The 12,595-nt window shown below is 43.1% G+C and overlaps 1 protein-coding gene across 2 annotated transcripts in view; it reads right to left on the bottom strand.

Moving 5' to 3' along the window:
* SH3BP5 (SH3 domain binding protein 5) overlaps positions 1–12,595 on the bottom strand; it is an 83,160-nt gene that overhangs the window by 57,089 nt on the left and 13,476 nt on the right. The gene's annotated exons all lie outside the window — the stretch shown is intronic.

Genomic DNA, 12,595 nt, shown 5'->3' with positions numbered 1-12,595 from the left:
ACGCATTTATTTTCTTGAATAATCAGACTAGTGGTGCAGCTGGGGGGTAGGGATTTTGTTTGCTTTTTTTAAGGACCATGACCTTCCTTTCCCCTCTCCCTACACACTAAAAACTCCAAGATAAACCAGAACTGAGAGGTAGTAAAAAACCAGAAACTCCTTCTTGCTATAGATGCTTATATCCCATGTACAGATGCTTATAAACAACTTATAAAATCCAAAGCCTCGGGAGTGACCTCATTTTGGCAGATCTATGAGGCTTTGTGAGCTATGTATTAATCTGTGATGACTGTTTGTATTACTGACAGACAATACAGTCTCTCAAGAGTCTGAAACACCCTTGCATTCTTTAAGCTGTTTATTGAAAAGCTATGAAGTTGTGCATAGGTTAAAATTTGCTTTTTCAACAGCAGATTTGAAGATTTTTATTAGGGTGGAGAAGGAGAAGGGGAGGAGAAGGTGAAAATAAGCCTTGCTAGAGCTTTTTGGAGCACAAATCGTTTCCTCCCTCCTGCACAACTAATGAAATGCCTATGGAAAATAATAACCAGATGTCCCTCAGTCTCCGCTTTTGATTAGGTGTCTTGTTCTTGTGCTGGGCTTTTTGGTACCATCCATGCATCCACCCCTCCCTCCTCTTCTAACAGCTTAATGTTATAGAACTGACCTGACTCCTGGCTCTGTTTTATTTTGCTGGTAAACCTGTAGTCTATAAACAGGCCCAGGAAATAAAAGCAGACCTACAAAGCATGTTTTGAGAGGCATCTAGCTGTGTGCTGAAGTTAGGCGATATGTGTAACTCCCTTAAGACAGGATCACAAGCTGTATTCCAGGAGACAGAAAGTTCAGGGCACAACCAGCAGCTCACTTCATTAGCTACTTCTGTTACCAGCATACAGACAGTTGGTCTCCTCAAAGACAGAATCCCACCTCCCTTCTTTAGGAGCTATGGAAGGAAATGAGAAAGAAACTATCTAAACATACAATCTCCTTAAACACTGTTAAGACCAAGGTCGGACTGGACAAAAAAATCAGCTGCCAGCCCTTCTCTGTTCTCTGGTGGCTCCCATCTAGGCTGTACACTAGCAGCTTCTGCAAGGAGGGCAAGAATGTCACCGATGTGAATGTGAGCCGATTATCACCACTGTGCACTCAGTCATTTGAAGCCTACAGGACTCCTTGCTGTTTTTAATTGATCTAGCTCCTTGCCTCACAGGAGTAGAGAGACGATGCTCATTTGGGCACAGAGATTGTACAGGAGATACTATGCCAACCCTTTTGGCCCTCCCTCATTTTTCATGAGGTTGTTGTGAGATGCTGGTCTGCTTGGAGTTACTCACATTAATTAAGGAGTCTATGGCACCAGAATATGACAAATTGTTCATCCTAATACCATACAGACACAGGCTTCCTGGGCACTCACTGCCATCTGCTTGTTAGTTGTGCATTTCTTTGTGGCCAAAATTATAAGGCTGCTGGCTTCTGGAAGATGGAATCATAGAATATGTACAGGTTTTTCCTCTCCAAAGTAAAATATCTTATTAAGAGAGAAAAATATCAAGATAATCCTCCCTCCAGTATGCACCTGCATTCTGAGAGCTTAGGCAGTGACTCAATGAGTCTAGGGTTTACAGCTGGTTTCTAGGTTTACAGAGGCTCAACACGCTCACCTGCACCTCGCAGCAGTCTCCTTTACTGAAATCAAATACTGAAGCAAGGAACAAACTCCCACAGATACACGCTGCAAGATATACATTGCCTGCCTTAGTGGATTTTACTAATTATCCGAGATAACGTTCAGCACATACAGATGCAACAGATACATTCAGAAGAAACACCGGATCGTTGTCTCACCTAATTGCCACCAAAGCAGGAAACGTTTGTACGTAGAAGTTTCCAGAGGGTTGGCAAGGGATTGACAGCCTGGTTCTGAAAGCACGTCTTGTGCATGCATGCATACCGACAAAAGCAAAGACAAGACACATGGGTAGGAGTTTCACCTGAGTGATAGGCTGTTCTGGACGTGTTCTCCCAGTCCCCAAAAAGCCTCACACCCACCAGCAACTGCCCATCCTCAATAGCAAGGACATGCTCTGGAAGAAAGGCCCAGGCTGACCTTGTACATCTTTGACTGCATGCTCACAGCTACTTTTGTGACAGTCTTCTTCCTAAGGGATCTGCTGAAGATAATTAATCTCTTGACCCTTCAGTTTTTTTCCTAGTGGAATTATACGACTCCACAACACATGTGAATAACAGGCTTGCTTCACTTAAAGGAAAAGTGGGGGGTGTTGTCCTGGACAAATGAAGGGCTAAGTCAATTCCTTGAAGGAAAAAAGTCTAGGTAGCAGCAGGAACAGACAAAATTTCATTTCCACTTCACAGCAATAAAATCCTACTTTAAGAACAAACCATTAGCACCCTTTGCCAAGTGGAAAAAACACCAGACATCAGAAGCAGACACAGCTAAAAAAGACGGACAGTTCTTCCACATTCTGGCAGCGAAAATTATTTTCTAAACAGTAGAATTGCAAGTTTGCTGCAACTAAGAGAGATTTTTCTTACAGAAACTGAGCCAATGCACAGCCGTTCCCACACATGCTACAGAGGAATTAAGACTCTTCAGATAATGTTTTTCAGCAAGAACAGACAAGGGCTCATAAATTTGTACTGTTTTACTAGAAGTCATAATGAAACACACCCAGAAGGCAGTAACCAACATCCATATCAGATTTATTCTGGCAGCAGCCCCTAGCTTGAGCATTTATCACTTCATAATAAACTCCCACCTATTTAGACCACTGTACACAATAACGATTGGGGTAGCTGAACAACTTCCAAAAAGTTGCAAGAATTGTGCTGCCTTCAGCAGTCATCCCTGAGCAATTAGCACGCAAAACAGGTACATAGGATATCACCCTGACCTCAAGTCACCCAGGCTCAAATGCCAGCTACTATTTTTAACAGATGATCCTGTCTGTGGCTTACAATCTCTTGAAATAGCCTTTACTAGTGGCCAGAAAAGATTGGGAGAGGAAATAGTAAGAGAGAACAAAGCAAGGCAATCTTTCCTTTAAATTATTGGGGGTTTTTCAAATGCTGTAGATTTGCCTCTTGGCAATAGCTATGCAAAGTGCTACACCTATGCAAAGCTACCTAAATCTCTTGTTTTTTTCCAAATTGGAGAGGATGCAAAATGATGTTAATCAAATCTTCAGACAACAGCAGAGGAAAAAGGAATTCATCTCTATTTTCACATCACAGCACCCTCTGAGAACTGCTTACACCTTCTTGCCAGTTCCAGCATCTGCCATTGCATCTGTGATTAAGCATAATAGCCAGATCACCTGTATCACTACTTTCTGCCTAAATCAGCTGACATCTAACAAAAAACCCCCAAACTTTCCTGCCCTAGCCCTCTCCTTGTTACTCCAAAGAATGGAGGGCATTTCTACACCAACTTACCCCAGTATTCCAATATTTCAGACCTACTTGCACAACACTTCCAGTATTTCACAACAGAAGAAGAACATGAAAAACCATTCTTGAAGGGCAGGGAAAATAATTAGTTCATTGCATTCCTGACAGTTAATGGAGAGGAGGTTGAACAGCTAGCTGGCTTTGTATTGCTGCCATCCAGAATAGCTAAGAACTGATGGATGCTTTGTGGGGTTGGAGAAAGTGGGAGAAAGAGACACCAAAAAAGAGAAAGTAATTTTTTTTCCATCTCTTCTAGATAAATTCCTCAAAACACTTAGTTGAAAACAGTATTTTCTTCTACTTCTGGGAAGAAAAGCAGAAGAGGGAAGAACCTCTAATTTACACAGCTAACACACAGTGCACAGCTAACAAATTTAAATAATGGAGCCCTCCAAGGCACATCATCTACTAATGACAAAAAGACCAATTACAGTTTTTGCATCAATAGCTTATATAAACTAATCATCCATCAAGAGAATAGTGCTCACATAAAACGAAAATGTAGGATGTATAAATACCAACCCAAAATAACTAGACCTATTCACTGAGGCATAGAAAGCACAGATAGACACAGGTGGTCTAACTTTTAGAGGGGGGCACATATATGCGCAGAATTTATTGATACAGATATTTCAACAACCAAGTAGCTAAAAATTAGTTCCTACTATCCAAAGGTGCCAAGAACATAGTATTTGCAGATGGGTTTGCTACAGATGCCACCTAGTCTCCAGGAAATATGTAACAGAGCATTAAATATGAATCAGGTAAGGATTTTGTTCAGTTCATCTGTGAAGTAGCAGCTGTTAGTGTTCCCAAACACAGGGCAGATTTCCAGCTGCTCAGGATTAAGAGGGTAGAAACCTGCCAGTCACACTGACCTACTATCCTGCATTAGCAGGGCTGATGGGAAGACAAACGCATGCGGGAGCTTTCCTTCACAGATCGGATCTTTGGTGTAACTTTTCAAATCCAACCAGGCAACATCTATTATCTTCTCAGCAGTTTAAGGACAGCTAGTTTGAAACACTCAAATATCACACTGCTCAACCAAATGACAGAGCCAGAACACAGATGTAAAACTGAGGTCTTAAAGTTTAAGTAAATAAACAACAATGCTAATAAATCAGCCAGGCAAAACCCAGCTGGTTGACCCAGGTTAAGTCCCCCTGAGCTCCCTGCTTCCTAGGCTTCGTCACAACTTTGGCCTGAAGGAAAATGCAACAGAACCATAATTCAAGACTTAAAATACAGGTTTTAATCATTCAGGTGGAGCAAACAGAACACACCAAGCACAAACTCCATCTGGCAGCAGTGAAACACTGAGCCGTATGTACCTGAACGCAAGGTAGCAACTCCTCCACACTACTCACAGGGTTTCAATCACAACTGTGCAAACATGACAAGAGAGCATAAGAGGAACTCCATCAAATTTTGAGTGCAGCAAAACATTTTCTTTACTTAACCCAAAGTGCATCCTACTTTAGAAATAAAGTTTATGAAACATGAAGTCCAGGAAGTGACTCCTCACCCTCACTAATAAAATTACTAATGTCAGGATTCCCTTGCTTGGCTTATTTCCTCTTCAGGCAGATGCCTGGCCCCACAGACAGCCATGCACCATGTGGAAAGGGAGATTAATATACTGACAACGGCCCTTGGGACCACAGCAACGGGAACTCCACATTTCACAAGAGGATTGACGTCACATCGACACGGTTGTCTCAAGATTTAACGACGTGTTTCGTAACAAAAAAATGAAAGAGTTGATGGGAAGAAGGGGTTCAACTCCAGAGCAAGTCCACAGGGAGCAGAAAGGGAAAAAGGACACACAAAACTTCTTAGGCCATCATGTACAACCCGCAGCCTCCGTGCTTCATCCTTCTAGGCACCACTTCACGCACAGCTCACCTACATTTCATCTTACCATTTCTTTACAGCGCTGGGCTCCCCAGTTGCCCACATGGCAACCTCCGTTTCTCCTTTCCCTTTGGAGCACCCCAGCCATCTCTTCCCAGGCAACGCTCGTGCTGCCTGCCCGCCTCCCTCCCATGCCCGGCCTGCCCCAGCGCTAACCGAGGCCATCGCATCAGCCCCTGCTCCACAGACAAGACAAGGTTCTCAATCACCAACAGGTAAGTCCCAGTTCGGGAAGGGAGCTGCTCCCCTGCCTCTGAGTGGCCTCTCCACCCCACCAGCCTAAGTAATTCAAAACCGAATCACAGCCATTTCTGTATGGTTGATTTACACACCTGGGGAGCAAGCTCCATTCACCCCATCTTCCTAAACCAGAAATTGTTACCTCCTTTATCCTCACACTACTGTGAGGCTCTCCAGGAGCCACCAGTGCAGCTGCAGTACAGCATCTTCCATTAAAAGGGCAAACTATCAGCACAGGCAGACCACAAGTAACACAACCCATAATGCCAGCCTAGACTGGTTATTGCAAATGGCTGGAGGAGCAATGTCCATACAAAATACCTTCTGCTGGCTCCACCATGACAAACATGGGTGGAAGTACTCTTAGGAGCTACGGCAGTTACTGGCCCCACGCTGACAGGAGTTGTTCTCATTTGATCAAAGGGGCACTTCTGCACACATCACTTTCTACTGATTTCTCCATATATAAAGTGAACAAACTGTAAGAGAGACCAGAATTAACAGTCCATTGCCAGCAGTGCTGCACAATCATTACTTACCAGTGACAATGTAACACCAAACTATAGCCACAGAAAGCAGTCAAGTGCTCTGGGCGTTTGTGTCTTTTCTTAAACAGCTGGAAGGATTTGTAGAAGGTTTGTCGAAGTCAATTTTCAAGTTTCTGTATCCTTGCTTTGAAAAATGTGAATCTACCAGATAGTTTTTTGGTTTCTAAACAGTTAAACCAGAAACACTCCTCAGCCAGGCAAGGTCAGTTGGTTGTTCCACTGTGTAACTGTGCCAATAATTTTGCTTTTTACTAGCTCCATGGCAAGTTGCCAAACAGCACTGCAAGTCTGTCACAGTTCTGCTGACATTTAATTTCTGCTTCTCAAGTTCCCTGTCCCTCCACCTTTTTTGCCAAGATAAGCTTACCAGATAATACGAATCAGTCTTAACTCCTTGTTGTCTTAAACATGAGCATCAGGACTTCAGCTCATGAAAGTAGGATCGAAAAGGAGATTCCTTATGACATGGCTGCTTCCAATATATATACTGATGGATAACACATCCAGTACCTAAGAACCCAAGGGGAAGACCTGGATATCCACCACCGTTGGATCTGGACCCCACAGCTGTCACACACACTCAGTGCTGCCCTCCTGACCACAGCAGAACCAGCTGATGTTGTGATCCAATTAACTCGCACTCACTGAGCAAATTCGGATGGGAAACTTGGGTGCTACAGGAAGCGACACTGGCAAGACCACAGTTTCCAGTTCCTAATTAATTCTTAAGAGCAATTGGCAGTTTCCAACCTCCAAGTTATATGAATTTTAAAAGCTTTTGTCTCCTGAGCTAAGAAAGTTACCACCTGTAACTTTCCAAGTTTGCCACACTACTTTCAGACATCTCAAGCTGAACACCTAGAAACTGAGATGCAAATGGCCACTCTGGAAAGTTTTGTTCATTTCTAGGCACTGCAATCCTGACTTCTGCAAAGAATGGTAACAGTCTCATCTGCTGAGGAAGACTCTTCCCACTAGGTGAGTGTGCTCTTATCTGCTTACACCCCTCCCACCTTCACCATCAAGTGGCTCAGTTCCTCCTCGGTTCCAGTTCTGCAAGATTACAGCAGCTCCTTTTCATCCTGATTCACTTTGGATACAAGACTCATTGAACCACCTGATGCAGGATTCACCCGACAACTTCCAAATGGCTAAACAACCCAAGATGAGATGTCTGAACTTCCTCTGCATTTAAGGAGGAGGGACATATTTCAGAAGGCTTTTCACATGCACCTACCTCTCACCGCTGATTACAGTCAGTGATTAAGGGCCAAAATTATTATTTTAGACTGGGTTCCAAACACTTCAGTAAGTAAAGTTAATCAAGGTGAATCCTATACACCCACATTAGTCTACTGGTGTCCACTATTAACTTCTGACCCTACTGGTCAAATCCAACCAAAATTCACATTTGAGAGAGGAAATGATTCCCAGTAGTAACTGGGTTCCCCTAAGTTTTGTGAAGACAGGCAGAAAGGAGCGCCAGGATCTGAATATCTGAAAGCTCACCCCTAATAATTCTTTACTCTGTAAGCTCATTTCTTCAAACAGATGTGGCAATCCAGTATAAAATATTACATGAGAGAAAGATTATTAGTGAGGTGAGAGGTAGGAGCTCTACTACATAAGAAGTCGCAGTGAACAGGACAGGTTAGCTGTCCCTGCTGAACACAATCTGTTTGTCCATCAACTGCATTTCCTCTCAGGTATGCCTGGACTTCAGCAGGGAAGAACCGTTGTATGTACCGATTCCAGCATGTTTTTCCAAGCCTTTTGAGATAAAAGGGTGCTGCTTAAGAAAGTATGCCAACAACATGAAAAGAAGAATTAGTTGTAAAACTGAACCAGGAGGAGTGACCCAAGAGGAAGCAGAACATGCATATCCTTCAACATACTGCTCTCTGAACAGTTGCTACAGATGGGTCCCTTAGTGAAAGATACATATAAATATGACCTAGCACAGATCTTTCATCTGGTTTTGCCTGAAACAAGTTTTCCGACATTCTTTTGTAAACGCTAAATGAGATGGGGGGGGGGGGGGGAATACTACAAAGCAAAACCGTGTCCCTCCCAAATAACTTCAGTCCTAAAGGGGAGCAAAGTATCCACACCTACTCCCAACCTGAGCCAGTACTGGGGACTAAAACTTAACTCCTCACTCTGCAAAAAAAATGCTCAGTAATAGGAGCTAAAGCTTAATTAAAAGCAACACTCCCACAGCTCTTATTCAGGTTAGGGTCACTACAAATGCATGGATTGTTTTATTTGTGGGGGTGGGTGCGAACATGTTTTTATCAGATCTTTTTTCCAGCAGAAGCAAAGCAGAAAGGCAAGTAGTCCTGCTCAGTTTGTCCCTGGGTTCACAAGTGATGACGTACAGCTAACAGGGTTTTAATGGCACCTCTCACCCAATGACTCCAAAGTGCTTTTATTTCCCTTAACGAACTTGGCTTCACAGCAGCCTGACATCTCCATTTTACATGGAAACTAAGAGAGAGATGAAGTAATTTATCTATGCCATGCAGCAGCACAAAATCAGCTCCTACCAGCCCAGTGATTTATGCAATAGACCAACTTGCTTTTGCACAGCATCCTCCTCCCAGAGCATGCTGTCGCAAGGGAGGCAACACACTTCTCAAACTCTATTACCTCAGACACTATTGTGCAGGCACTTTCCAGCCCCAGCTGTGCAAAATGCTAAGTCAACAGTGGCTTAAGCCACTCCTTACCTCACAAGCTCAAGACCTACACTGTTGTTTACATTATTAAGGTTTCCTGGCAACTTCACCCTTCTTCACCATTACCTTCAGGCAAGAAAAGTCTAATCCTCTGACTAGTCAGCCAGGGAAGCAGATTACTAGGAAAAACAAAATAAACTAACAGACATGGGAAGATTGATCTTCCCAGCACTTTGAACCTGGACCACCTCCACCTTCTGGATTATACGAATTTCGTATCGCTGCAACATGGTCATTGGTGTGTACATACACAATCCTCCTCTGTATGCCAAGACTCTTCCAAACATGTGCGTTATGACATAAGTTAAAGAACAACATGAACAGACAATATGCCAAATGCAAAAAAAATTCTTGCAGCAGAAATACATTAAAATTTTATTAAACAACAAATTTGGATCAAAATGCTCCAAAACAGTCAGGTGTGCCTGCAATCAACACAAAAGGCTCACGACTATACCAGACAAGGAATCACAACAAAGCTGTCTTGGCAGAAGCTGCATGAAATCTACAAGGGCAAGAATACTAGCCCACTCTCACTTCAGTCTCAGCAAAGCCAAATATTACCGCTTTGGTGCCAACAGACAGCATCCCAATTCCCCATGCCACCACTTGAGAGGGCAAAGCACTCAAATCCTAATGCTAAGGGGCCACTCTTCATTCAAAGCAAGTTTCACCCTGAGACAGGCCAAGCTGAAGTTCCCTTGGCATACATTACACAAACAAGATACTACAGGACTTTTGCATGGGAGAATTAATTTGTTTTGAATTCGCCATCTTCTACCAACACAGGATTGCACCAGATGGGGATAAAGGTGAGTAGACAAAAGGGCTCAAGGTCCTAAAGCTTCTCCAGGGAAGTATTTGAGTTTTTTGCTGTTTTTTGCTGACCCCGCATGCAATGACCTCACACATTTTTAATGGGTTTTATCTTAATAGATGAAACGAGTATTTCCAAAAGAGAATCACGCTGGTGCCAAGTGAAAGCAAGCTCCTCAATATGACTAAATACAGCTTGCATCAGGCAACTCACCCTACAACTGACATCTTAAATGCAAGTAACTCTGGACAACTCCTGCATTTCTGCCAAACTAGATGTCATTAATTATGCAGTTCTTTGTTCCCAGAAGACTTCAATTTATAGGTCATATTTTTACTTCCCTTTACTGAGAACAAACAAGAATCTACACTTCCCTTTCTCTTACAAGTACAGTCATGCATTTTTCCCTTATTGCTTAATTAGAGCTGTTTCAATGACCGAGAACCTTGTGCCTATGGCAGCCTAAAGGCTCTAAAATAACTGTAAAGACAGGAGGAAGAAGACAGGCTTCATAGCCTAGGTGTTATTAGAAAATTGAACAGAAAAATACCAAGCTGTTCCCATGCTTTCTCTACAGTTTTACAAATCAAAGTAAAAAGAAAGATGCAGACTGGCATCTAGACATACTAATATTCTGGCACATTCCTCCAGTTTCATATTTGCCTACCCATTCACCCCTTCTCCCCACTTTAATATATCAAATTTGCTCCCAGTTAAACGGAAGTATTCTAGGCTAAATTAAGACTAGAAAAATTCTTTAGGCAGATGCTTTACTGATGATTGGTACCAAGCTTTCCAATCTCCTGGTTTCCAGATAGATTCACTGTCCTTCAATGCTAATGTTCCTCTTGGCCCTCACATTTTTTATTTCAAGATTTTATTAGACAAAGAGCCAAAGGGAAACCAAAGACCATCTTCCAGCTCTGCCTGCTGAGCAGATACAAAGAAGTAGCCCTGTTCCATGACTGGCTCCATAACACCAAATGGAAAAAAGATGAACAGTTAGAAGAGGAATCCCTGCTTAAACAAACAAACCAACCCCCCCAAAACACAAACCACCCCCACCCCCCAAAAAAACCCCAGATCAACCAACCAACCAACCAACAAGGTTGTCAAGGAATTAAACGAAAATTGAGTGTGTAGCAAATAAGAAGATCTGGTGGGATAAGTAGCATTTAAACCTAGCTAATGACCGAACGGATTGGGAGAAAAATATGGTTCTCTCTAACAAGCCCAATACCCAAGTAGTGATTCTACAAATTTAAGGACCTTAAGCAGTTTGGGTTTTTTAGTGCTCTTGCAAAGCACCTTTGAACCAGCATGACTGAATGGACTTCGGTGGCAGCAAAGATCTGGGAATAAAAAAAAAAAAAAAAAAAAAAAAAAATCCATTTTCAGGACACAATCCACTGCCAGCTGCAGGACAGAGGACAAAGTTCACTCTCTCAGTGCCTGATGTTACAAACCTCAAAGTCATCTGATTTTTTTGTACTGCAGAGTACACATTTCTACCATTGACTTTTCCCAAGTATAACTCTTGAAGTCCTATGCATTCTGTGCCTTACATAGCTATTTATAGTAATAAAGTATAAAATCATACTTGAGGCAGGGTTTTGGAGACTTTTTTTTTTTTAATTGAACACACTAATTAACACAATATAAACAATTCTTTGATCTTACTTTGTTACTAACTTCCTCCCTTGCTCTAGCTCACTACCAGTTTATCTCTAGCATACACCATAGGCCCCATGAACAGGGATTGCTTTCAGGGAAGTTACAGACAAGTAGTAGATACTGTGCTTACTGTGCTTTAAAGCAGTTTACCTATTTGCCATGCCACTGCTAGTCTGGAGGATTAAGCCCAATAACCCCCACACATCAACCCCACTGCCTGAGACAACAGCTCCAAAACAATGCCGTGCAATTTAAAGGATCAACGTGGTCACATACTATCTTGCAAGCCACATCCCGTCAACCCTATTCCTGCTTCATCAGCTTTCAAAGCAATGAAGCTTGCATTCATGCCTCCGTTTTCTATGCCTTGTTCTGAGGATGTATTCTCTTAGAGTCATAGAATGGTTTGGGTTGGAAGGGACCTTAAAGACCACCTAGTTCCAACCCCCCTGCCATGGGCAGGGACACCTTCCACTAGACCAGGTCGCTCAAAGCCCCATCCAACCTGGCCTGGAACACTTCCAGGGATGGGGCATCCACAGCCTCTCTGGGCAACCTGGTCCAGTGCCTCACTACTCTCACAGTAGAGAATTCCTTCCCAATATCTAATCTAAATCTACCCTCTTTCAGTTTGAAGCCATTACCCCTTGTCCTATCACTACCTGCCCTCATAAAAAGTCCCTCTCCAACATGCCCTGCCTTCTCTTACCCTGCGAGTTTACCTTCTGCCTCCTGGCACACACCTACACTACCTTTCTCATCCCTCAACCTCATCCCCTACCTCTTTTTACGAAGTCCTCCTCCTGTAATTTTTATATATTTCACATGTGCTACTCCATCTCTCTTTCACTCTCCCCTTGAACACAGTCTCATGCCGGTCACCCAGCCACAGATGCCACTCCACACATACTTCCAGCCGAGCACAGAAGGAGCACCCTTCCCCTACTTCTGCCTCTCCCTGCCTTGAGAGAAAATAGAAGCAGCACCCAGGAACAGCCTCCCTCTTGGGGAAAAAACGAAGACACCAGCAGAACCCATCACAGACATCGAGCAGAAGCACTGCCTAAGCCACCACACAATCAACTGTCAGCTACTTTTTCCCTAAGGTGAGAAGCTGCCTGACATCTCACAAGCTTTCTCACTTTCCCCACAGCCAGTAGATCACACTCTTACTTCCACTC

The sequence above is a fragment of the Buteo buteo genome, chromosome 2 (assembly GCF_964188355.1).
Source record: "Buteo buteo chromosome 2, bButBut1.hap1.1, whole genome shotgun sequence".
NCBI lineage: Eukaryota > Metazoa > Chordata > Aves > Accipitriformes > Accipitridae > Buteo > Buteo buteo.
The sequence above is the reverse complement of the archived record's forward strand: the minus strand, read 5'-3'. Positions and strand labels throughout refer to the sequence as shown.